An 11,850-nucleotide genomic window follows, 5' to 3' on the forward strand; every position below is an offset into this window, starting at 1 on the left:
GTCATCCAATGTGACTCAGAGCGGCCGCCCCGCCTCCGCCCCCGCCCCCCGCCCAGGCTTCCGCCTCGTGGGGCCCGAGGCAACACACTTCGCCCGGGCCCACCTCCAGGCCCCGCCCACCGGTGACGTCAGGGGGCGGCGCTCCGGGGACCTCCACCCGGGCGGCTGACCCGGCCAGTGCGACCCGGGCGCCCTCTGCTCGCGGGCCGGCGGTCCTGCGCGCAGCTCCGGTTAATGGCAAGGTCCTCCCCCGTGCAGTTAGTTCCTGCACCCCACACCCACCTCCGACCTAAAAAAGTCACAGTTCTGTCGGGAGAAGGCCAATTCCATCCTCGTCGGCGGCGCCATCCGCTGTGATGCCCCGGGGCAGCTTCCTTTATCACCGACCCCACACGTGGCGTTCGCTTCTGTCTGTTCCATTATCCCCTGAGGGAAGTCTCCCAGGACGTCGCTGAGAACCTAAAAGCAGGGAAGAACAGAATGCGAGAACGGGTGAATTCCTCTGTGTATTCAATGGCCACGAAGGCACGCTTGCTTGAATGCCTGTGCCTTAAGTTTCTGCTATCTACACAGGAGATTCTTAGGCATGCAAGAAGTCTATTACTGTGCATGCATAACAGAGATAAACCTCTTTTTTCAAAAATCTCACCGGCTTATCATCTCTCCTTTCCCTTGTTAGGCAGTAGGGACACAAAGATAAATTCACTTGTCCCTGAGAGATAGACAACTTTTTACAATTGAGATCAACCCTGTCACAGGCCAAAGATTCATAATCCACATGATCATTCAGTGCCCTACTTTACTTGGCTAATTGTGATAAAATATATATACCATAAACGTTATCATTTTAGGCGTATGGTTCTGTGGCATCATGTATGTTCACATTGTTGTACAACCATTACCACCATCCATCTCCAGAACTTTTTCATCTTCCTAAACTGACTCCTCATTAAACACTAACTCCTCATTCCTCCCTCCCCCAGTTCCTGACACCATCATGCTACTTACTGTCAGATCCCTCATATAAGTGAAATCATACAGTATTTGTCCTTTTGTGACTGGCTTATTTCCCTTGGCATAATGTCCTCAAGTTTCATCCATGTTGTAACATGTGTCAGAATATCCTTTCTTTTTAAGTTGGAATAATATTCCACATCTTGTTTATCCCACATCTGCTTTCACCTTTTAGCTATTATGAATAATGCTGCTATGTGCGTGGGTGCTACTGATATGTTTGAATCTCTGCTTTCAGTTGTTTTGTGTTGTTATCGTAAAAAACCATTGAAACCTGTAAAGAATTTTTGTGAGTTTATTTGAGCCAAACTGTCGACATACGCAGGGAAGCAGAACCTCAAGGAATTGAGATAATGCTCCGGAGAATGGCGGGTTGCATCTGTATTTATACATTGCAATCAAAGGAAAGGGACGTAGGTGGGTTACATGAAATCCATTGGTGATAGACTAGAGAGGCGGGAGAAAGCAAAGCAGGGAAACCCCTGGGACTGGACAAAAAGTAAAATGATAGGCACATCAGGAACAATTAACGTGATAATGAAGGAATCTGTGGTATCTGTCCTGGCGCCCAGCACATTAGGTTGTGCCCCAAGGGGTCCAGAAAAAGGGAAGTTACATGTTACCCAGACATTTCAAAGGGTATGTTATTATAGATGCAAAAAGACAGATAGGCTCACTTAAGGTAAAGGTTGACCTTGTCAGTGAAGATACCAGCCTAGGATGTAACTACCCACCATAACTGCTTTTAGTTAAAGTTTCATTTCAGACCATCCTTGGTGGTAACTTTAGGTCTTTGAGTGTGCAAGACCGCCATGCAGGCCTCCCCTGAGCTTGTCAGGTTAGCACGTGGCCCCTTTTGCCCACAGTGTATGTACCCAGAAATGGAATGGCCAGACCACATGGTAATTCTATATTTCATTTTTTGAGGAATTGCTGTTTTCCTCCTTTGCTAAAAAAAAAAAAAAAAAAAAAAAAAAAAAAAAAAAAAGCACAACAGGATAAAATCAAATTTTTAATACATGAGCATGGGGAATTCACATACTAAGTCAAGTCTACATTAGCCAGACAAAGAAGGGAACTGAATGATAATATGGATTAGGATTCTTGGGCCTGTGACCAGGCTGATCTCAATTGCTTCACACACTATTGTAGAAAGTTGTCTACCTCTCAGGGACGAGTGAATTTATCTTTGTGTCCCTATTGCCTAGCAAAGAGCCTGGCACATAGGTGGGCCTAATAAATGTTGAATGATTGAGTTTGCTTGAGTTAAGAGTCACAGTAACATTGAAATGGTATTTAAATTTAATAAAATGGCAATGCCCTTTTGTTGTTTTTGTCCATAACCACCCATTCTCCTTTATTTAGTTCGTGTTTTGTTTCATTTTGTTTTATTTTTTGTTTGTTTTTCTTTAAATGGGAACCAACTCTCCTGTACAATAAGTCTCCCATACTCACACCTGCCTCCCAGGAGGGGGCCTATAACCCCCGACTGGTCAATCATAGTCAATATGATAGTTTCAGGGACAGGCATATTACCCAACTTGTGCTATTGAGTCAGGTCTAAGAATCAATAGTTTGTTGCTAGGCTGGTAGAATACAAGGTAGATGCTGCTATTGCTCAACTAGTCCCCGCATGGGGAGAGCCAGAGTGAGGCTGACGTCACCACCAAAGACAATGAAATCCAGAAATGGAGATTCTAGACTACATAACTAGGGCACCTAGAGTAGATCCAACTGTGTCGGAAACCCCTCGTATCCATTTGTATTTATTTGAGCCACTAAAGTCCCCATTTTTAAACTACTCATTCACAAATGCCAGTCTGAGGTGGAAATATTGACTGTTCCAGCAAAATGAGAACTTCTTTTAGATTACATCTTTCCTAATTTTTACCAATAGAGTGCTTATGAGTTGATGGTGATAGTAAGATAGTAATTGTATTTTTCTAATTGTCCTTAATAGAAAATTAGAAAGTCCAAAATAGAAAGTTAGTGAACCCTGTATCTAACCCTCTGTCTGCTGCAGCTGCTATAACAAATCGCCGTAAGGTAGTTTAAATAGTGAACACGGATTGTTCATAGCACCGGAGACTGTAACCGGGGATCAGGATGCCAGCATGGGCGGATTCTGGTGAGGACCTGCTTCCTGGCCTGTGGGTGGCCTTCTTCTTGTTGTAGCCTCACATGGCAGGGGGAAAGGGGTCTTCCTCGTCTTAGAAGGACATAAATGCCATCGTGGGGGCTCCTCCACTGCCCTTACCTAATTACCTCCCAGAGTCTCCACCTCCACATATCATCGCAGCAGGACTTCAGCATATAAACTTTGGGGGCACAAAAATATTCAGTCCATAGCATCCTCTATTAAAACTTTGTTACCAGTCTGAAATGAGTTTTCTATAATGTACAGTGTGTGTGTGAAAAAGACTTTAGTTGGATATACAAACAAAAATGATAAAATGGTGATCTTTTTATTTCTTAGTTTACTTATACCTCATCTGATTCCAGAAGGGATTTAAAGAAACTCACTCGACTCCTTTGAGCTGAAGCCCAGGATGCGCTCTTCATTCCAGAGGCCTCACATGGGACGATCTAAAAGGAGGTCAAGGAGGCCTTTCCTCCCTCCTCCTGGGGAGCAGACATGGATCCAAGTGATCACTGTACTTGCCTCCTCCCTGGGACTGCGCAATAGGAAGCAGTGGGTCTCCAGAAATAAGCACCAGCCCCGAGAGGCTCTCCCCCAGCGCTGGCCATCTACCCAGTGATGAACCAAGCTCCCTGCTCCTGGGTGACGCTTCATCCCACAGGTGCAGGGCCTTCGTGCGGGGAGGGTAAGGGGCACGGGGAGCATGTGGAAATTGGAAAGAAAGTAAGAGAAGGAAAGGTCCTGAGGGGAGGGAGTGTAGGGAGGAACATTAAATGGTGAGGGAAGGAATTGGGGAAAGTAAGAGCGGAAAAAAGCCTTTATAAATAGTGGAAACTAACTTTTTGGAGGAGGAAGACGATTGATACTTATTTAGGCACTTGTGCAGGGGGAATGTTTACTCCTGGTTGAACAAGAACGGAGTTAGTATTAACGAGGAAATATTTCAGGCAGGAGGTGGGCATGATGGACTGTCAGTGCAGGATGAGTTGGGAGGGTGTGTATTAGGCAAATCACAGTACAACATAAGCGAAGAGGATACTCCAGACACCTGAGTTTGAACTCTCCCATTCTGATGGCAGAGTTGTCCCAGGCCAGACTGTCCCACTTTCTCAATACTTGTATTTGAAATGGCTAATCAGATTAGAGGCATTTTCTATGGGCCTGGAAAAAGTGAATCTCTTTGGCTCACGTATAACTAGACGTAATGAGTTTGGATGTTATCCTGTTTCTTAGACCTATCAGGTAGCTGAACACACACACACACACACACACACACACTTAAACCCAAGATATGCTGTGGCTAGCACCAGCTGGGATCTTTCCTGCCATAGGATACGTGAGCTTGCTATTCCTTCGGCCAGAAACTAATTTATTTATTAATGAACAGTAGGGTAGACACACTTTTATAAAGCCAAAATAGTCATATTTTGGATACAATTTTAAATTTAACTTTACTTGGATTTCACAAAAGAAAAAGAAAGAGAAGTTGATGAAATTCCTGAATTCATATAATGATTTCCACTAAACAAGAAATATTTCCCCTAAAATATCCCTTTAAGATAAAAAACAAAAACAAGACAACAACAGTGAGAACATTAAAGGTTGAAGTCATTATGATTTTTTCCAAGGACATATTTTCATTTTTGCTTGTATGCTAGTAGACTGACTTCTTGTTGTGAGAGATGAGTTCACTGGCCCAGCCACACTGGAATGAACACACAGTTCTGAAAATATTGAAGCCCTTCTGTACCAGTTAGTAAATCTAAGACACTGAACTCTCCCCAAGGCTCTCCCTCATTCTGGCTGCCCCATCACACCTACAGGACCAACCCAAACCCCAAACACATCTCCCGGGGACCCAGAGCCACAGGGAATAGGAGACTCAGGTGCCCTCTCCCAGGCGCCCTCCACACACACCACATGCAGTGAGAGGTCTACAGGGCAGGGGGCAGGGACGGGGGTGGGGAGGCTACCCAGCCAGGGAGCACAGGGCTCAGCTGTCCCAGAACAGGGTCAAAGCCCCAAAAGGAGGGACTATTTCCTGAGGCTGCTGCTCCGATGGCTGCAGACCAGCCTAAACCCACAGGAACAAGCGCTCTCCCCATCTGGGGCCAGAATCTGCAATCAGGGCGTCTGGGGCTGTGCTCCCTCGGAGGGCTCCAGCGCAGGGTCCTTCCTGCCTGTCAGCTTCTAGGGCAGTGATGGGCAACCTTTTGAGCTTGGTGTGTCAAACTTCGCCAAAAAACTGAGCATAACTCGGGTAGTGTGTCACCTTAAGGAAAAAACTAACTCCAAGACTCTAGTTGCAAATGTTTCATCCTCAGGAGCAGCAAATGTTTCATCCTCGGCATGCAGCCGCGTGTCATCAGAAATGGCTGCGTGTGTCAGTGCTGACACGCGTGTCATAGGTTCGCCATCACTGTTCTAGGGGCTCCTGGGGCTCCTTTGCTCCTGGCCCCTTCCCTTCAACATCCCCTCCTCTTCGCTTGGCCTCTCCCGCCATCCTCACCTGACTCCGCCTCCAACTCCAGGCGCCCCCTCCTGGGTCCTCACAGAAGCCACACTGTGTTCCCCGAATGCACCTCCAGCCAATCAAGTGGACCTGCCCCCTGATCAGTGCGCACCTCGGGTCAATCACGTGGCCCCGCTCCCTGATCACGTGACACATATGGCTGTCTATGTGGCCCCGCCCCTGGTCACGTGCACACCTCCTGGCCAATCACGTGGCCCCACCCCTGATCACGTGCACACATCCAACTGTCCACGTGGCCCCGCCCCCAATCACGTGCACACCTCCGGCCAATCACGTGGCCCCGCTCCCCCTGTGCACCTGCCCACAGGTGAAGCTATGGCAGCACCGAGAGGGCGAGGGGTACACAGCAGTAAAAGGACAGAGAGGAAAATGGAAGCCTCGGCTGCCCAGAGCCTCTGTCCCCTTGACCTGTGACCTCTGGGGAAGCGCCCCTTCACCCAGTGGCCATTTGCTCGGATGGGCTTCACCCTTCCCCTCACCCCCCTCCTCCACCGCAGCAGACAGGGGTCCTGTCATGGCACCAGTGCCTCCGGGCGGCGGCTGCTCTCTCTCGCCCCATGGTCCCTCCCAGCTGGGAACTTCGGCGGAGTCCCGCTGCATGGGGGCGAGGGGGGCCTTGCGTGGAGGGCGTCCCGCCTCCCCTCGCCGCCTGTGGCCTCGACTACCAAGTGCCGTTCTTTCCCCCCACCCCGCCTGGCTTTCGCCGCCCGCCTCTCCTGGCAGATTTCGTTTTACCTCGAAATGAACTGGATTCGGGGTCCGCAAACCAGCAGACTTCCCGCATTCGCTCAGTGAGACGTGGCTCTGCCCCGGCGCCTCCTGGTCCAAGTCCCCGATGCCACCCCACCTCCGTGGCAGCATCTCGCATCCCCTGGGCCCCAGTCAGCACACGGCACCCTCAGCGCTCCCCTGTGGCTCCAGGGGCCTGCTGGGCCCGGGCCTCAGCCGGGCACCAGTTCCCCAGGTCCTGCCTGCAGCCCCAGGGTCCTCAGACCAGACTGGGGGTGGGGCTGGGGGGGAGGCTGACCCAGCTCCTGGAGGGCTCAGCCTGAGCACTGCTGCCACCAGAGGGGACCCGTCTGCGGGGTGGTTAGGCAGAACAGGCCTCCCGGGGCAGCTGGACGCCCAGCTGGCTCCAAAGCCATCCTTCAGCCTCCCCCTGAGCCCTCCTGAAGGGGAACCAGCTGTGCTTTCCGCCCAGCCCAGCTGCCTGCCTTGGGAGGCGGCAGGGGCTGTCGCCCTCTGCTGGCCAGTTCCTGTTACTGCGGAGAGTAGGAGGCACCCCGCCACCCAGCCCCTGCCCACTGGGAGCCAGCCCTACAGACACATCATCCCCATGTCCCAGGTCAGAACCAGGCCTGGGCGATTCCCTCAGCTGGGACGGAGCAGAGCTGCATTGGGAATCGGGACGGTCTCTGCCGCGGATGTGTGTGGTCCCCATTTTCAGGAACCTGGAGGCTCCAGGGCCCTCTGTGCATCTGTAACTGTCATTGTTTACCAGAGATCCCTGCGGGGCACAAGCTGGGACCTGGTGGCCGGGACCTGGTGGCCGGGACCTGTACGCAGCCTCTAGGATCGGAGTCCTCTGCTCTGTCCCCCACGCGCTGCAGGGACACCCTGCCAGGCGCCCCTCTCAGAAATAAGCTGCTACCTGTCTGAGCTGGAAAGTCTTCATGAGCTAGAATTTAGCTTTGTAGGCAATACACAGACTGAAACACGGAAAGGACATGCTTCAGAGAAAGAACATTAGAGAAATGTGAGGCACTGTGTAAAGGTGTAACATATGTGAGATTACGGTCTTTGGAGGAAATGATAGGATGAAGCAGAAGTGATACTTGAAGAAATAATGGCTGAGTGTTTCCAAAAGACATGGGGCCACAGATTCAAGAAGCTCTAAGAACCCCCTGATCGCTCACTACCAAACTGTGGAAAAGTGAAGTTAACGAGAAAATTTTAAAAGTAGCCTGGAGAAAACACACAATTATGTTAAATGTAGCAAGGCGGGACTAAATTAAAGATGACTTCTCAAAAAATGATGGGAGCCCGAGACGATATCCGAAGCGCTGCAGTTCTGCACTGGGCTAGCAGACCCTTCAGAAGGGAACACGAAATAAAGATGTTTTTGGATCACTAACAGGTGTGAGGATATCTAACCTGCTCACCCACACGCAAAATAAACATTATAAGTTCACTAGGCAGAGGGAAAACTATCCCAGATGGAAGGGAGTAAATATAGTAAGAATAAAGGGTGCCAGAGTAAAAGGTAGATAAGACTAAATAAATATTGACTGTTTTAAATAATATCTTGTGGGATTTAAAACATATATACAATAGACATAATTAACAACCACAACAAAAGTTGTCACTGAGAACTTACAAATCTGGAATCCAAAGTCTTATCTGAGACCTGGGGGGGGGGGGAGGGGGGGGGGGAGGGAAGGCACCTCCTAAAATACTGCTGTGCCTACTGCCATCTAGTGGCAGCCTACAACAATTGCAGGGAAACCTAGGAGAAAAGATTTATAAGGTGTAGTAACCAAAAATCTAAAGTTATCAGTAAACATGGCAACCTGGCATCAAGTTGTTCAATATTTGTTGAATGACTATGTCATTGCTATGTTTTCTTCCTGTATTTCTTTTTAAGAAAAAAAAATCACACTAAAATAAAAACTTGCATTTGTTCATTATATAAAATTCAGTAAAACATGCTGAAATCTCAATGATGGAAGTAAAAAAACAACCCAGATCTCACCAGCATAACCAATCACATTAGGTGAACATCATTCTGGACAACTTAATATGCAAATACAAAAAGAGAAGCATGGGTAATGAACAGATGGGTAGAGATACTTTTATAAAACCATAACAATCATATTTCAGATACAATTTTAATTTTACTTGAGTTTCACAAAAGAAAGAGAAGTTGATGGAATTGCTGACCTCACATAAATATTTTCTCTAGACAAGAGATACTTCCCTTAAAATATCGCTTCAAGATAAAGGGAAAAAAGAAAAAGAAAAAAAAGAAACTGTGAGAACATTAAAGGTTGAAGTCATTATGATTTTTTCCAAGGACATATTTTCATTTTTGTTTGTATAGACTGACTTCTTGCTGTGAAAGATGAGTTCGTTGGCCCAGCCACACCGGCATGAACACGCTGTTCTGAAAAGATTGAAGCCTTCTGTACCAGTTAGTAGATACCAGCCGCTGGACTCTCCCCAGGGCTCTCCCTCTCTCCTGGCTGCCCCATCCCACCGCCAGGGCCAACCCCAACCCCAACCCCAACCCCATCTCCCCAGGACCCAGAGCTACAGGGGAAAGGGGACTCTGGTCCTGTCTCCCAGGTGCCTTCAGCATGCACCACTTTGCCCCAAGCAGCTTAGTTTTTACCTGTTTTATGTCAGGGCCATCAGGTAAGGCTTTGTCTGCCTAAAGTATTCAGTGTGGCAACCAATTGAAAACCCCTGCTCAAGGTCAGCCCTCAGGCCCTGGCAGGTTTGCACAGTCCTGGATTTCCGAGAATGGAGGCCTTTCTCCCCAAAACACTAGCTCCTTATGAAGTCAAGTGCAAGTCTTCATCCTGGTGTGATTACATTGCATCCAAATGGGCAGCAGACAAGCCTGCGGGTATGGAGATGAGACATCCCTGAGCCCGCTCCAAATCAGATGAGGCAGCAGGTGCTGGAGCCCAGGCTCAGGTGGAGGCGGCAGGAAGGGAGCGGGCTTTGCTCCGTGCCCAGGCCTGTGCCAGGTGCTCCCGGTCCAGATCCTCTCCAATCCTAGGAGAGGTGTTTCTTCCCTCCCTCCCTCCTTCCCTTCCTTCTGGCTTTACTGAGCACCTGTCTGAGCCAGGCGCTGGGGTACAAAGGCACAGCCAGCATCCCCAAGACCTCACCGCCCCGTGAGAGCATCATCCAGAAAACAGCTGTGACCGCGGTGGCCGCAGGATGCAGGGCGAGCCCCAAGGGACTCGGGGAAGATTCTCCAGTGGAGTTAAAGCCGATCTGGGATTTGAAGGCTGAGGAAGGGCATTCCAGATGGAGGGAACTGCATGTGCGAAGGCAGGGAGGCAGGAAAGAGCCCGCCTGGTCTGGGAACTGTGGGAGGGCGATGCAGCCCAGGCCCAGGAAATCTGCTGGGTGAGCTTGGGGGTCCCGGAACCCACTCCCTGGATTCTCAGCCTTCTTGGCCTCCTTTGCTCTCGGCTGCCTGGCCAGGAATGCCTGGAACTTTTATTCCTATTCTTTGCCAGTCTTCCTTTTTCTTATCCTTTACATCTCAGTCAGAATATCACCTCTTCAGAGAGATCTTTCTTAACCATCCTATCTCAAATAGATTCCCTGATATTTCCTCTCTCAACACCACTTCTCAGATACTAATTAGTGTTATGTATTTGTTGATTAACTTGTTTTATTTTTGTCTCTCCCTCCATATCTCTCCCCTTCCAAAGAGGAAGAGACCATGTTTCTCTGGTTTACTGCTATCTCCCCTGCTTTTTAAAAATATATATATTTTATTGATTTTTTACAGAGAGGAAGGGAGAGGGATAGAGAGTTACAAACATCGATGACAGAGAAACATCCATCAGCTGCCTCCTGTACACTCCCTACTGGGGATGGGCCCACAACCAAGTACATGCCCTTGACCGGAATTGAACCTGGGACCCTTGAGTCTGCAGGCTGATGCTCTATCCACTGAGCCAAACCGGTTAGGGCTCTCCCCTGCTCTTAACACAGTGTGTGATTCAGAAATAGGACTCAACTGTTTGTCAAATGAATGAATCAGTCCAGGAGCTGCTGTTGAAAGTTTTTAGAGGTAAAATAGAAGTTTTTAGGGGTGAAATAAGCAGGTTTAGGAAATTTTAGGAACTAAGGGGTCCCTGGAAAAAGTACAGGGCTACAGAGCTGCAGAAGGCACATTTCCATAGAATAAAGGGGCTGGGAGCTGCAGAAGGGTGTGCATTTACAGAATAAAGGGAAGGAAGCCCCTCATTCAAAGAGAGAAGAAGAAAGCCCAGAGGGAATCGGGAAACAATAAGGAAGGAGGAGAGGAAAGCCTCACATGTCCCACGTGAGGTTCGACCTTTGAGCTCAGGGCTTGCTATAGTGACCAAATCAGAAGGGATAGTGACCAATCAGAGGGGATGTCAAGGCACAAAGATCTGCAGCCTTTATAAACTGCAGGAAAAAGGACTCGGCTGCCTTCCCCCTTCCCACATGGGAGTCTGTACTTGCTGGTCAATAAATTTCCACCTTTTCTATACCATCTTCTGTCTGTGGTTTCATTCTTCGACTCCGAGGGACAAAGAGCCCAGGAAAAACCATCCTGCCCAGGGGAACGCTGCGTGGGTTCCAGCCCCAAATCCCCGTATCCCTGTGAATTCATACCCTGGGTCTTTAACGGATAAAAACCTGACAGTGCTGTACTGGGGTCTCATTGTTGTACAATAAATCACATTTCAACCTGTGGGAGACGATGTTTGCTTATGTACGAGGGTTTCTGCTCCTGCTTTTCCTTCCCAGTGTCCTGAAGGTGGATAGAAGAGGGTGGGTGTTCTTGTTTATTGATTTTGATCCTTTGGAAAAGAGAAAAGAGCCCTCGTCTCTGGATATGCTTTACACCTTCTCTTGTTTTAGTATTTGTGCCTGTGGTGCATGTCCACAAGGAAGGAAGAAAAAAAATGTAGAGAAAGGGTTAATGGCCTGAGGAGAGAATACGGTTTCCAAATGGGGAAAGATACATCTTCATGGGGAAAGATACATCTTCATCTGCTTCCCTTTTCACCAGAGATGGAGAGACTGCTTGAGTAACAGAAAAGTAAGTCATGTGTTAATCCTCATCTTGAATGGCCTCCGGCAGGGGGCGGGCGGTCTCAGCCAGAGCACCTCTGTTTTCTGATGGGCAGGGCTACTAGTTGAGAGGCGCTAACTTGCTCAATGTTAAGCAAGGGCTGGGTTAGTTAGAGGCTAGGGCTGGGGAGTGGGGAGGCTGAGAGGTGGGGGTGGTGAAGCAAGTAGGAGAAACTGGAACCTGCCCTATCGAACTGAGGCTGAGCCCTGAAATGGGGTGCATGGCAAAAAAAAAAAAATCCTACCAAGCTCTGGGGCCAAGGGGTTGGAACCCCATCATGCCCAGTGGGGGGTTATGAACTTGTGTGCTGTA

Source organism: Cnephaeus nilssonii (genome assembly GCF_951640355.1).
Source record: "Cnephaeus nilssonii genome assembly, chromosome: 16".
Lineage (NCBI taxonomy): Eukaryota > Metazoa > Chordata > Mammalia > Chiroptera > Vespertilionidae > Cnephaeus > Cnephaeus nilssonii.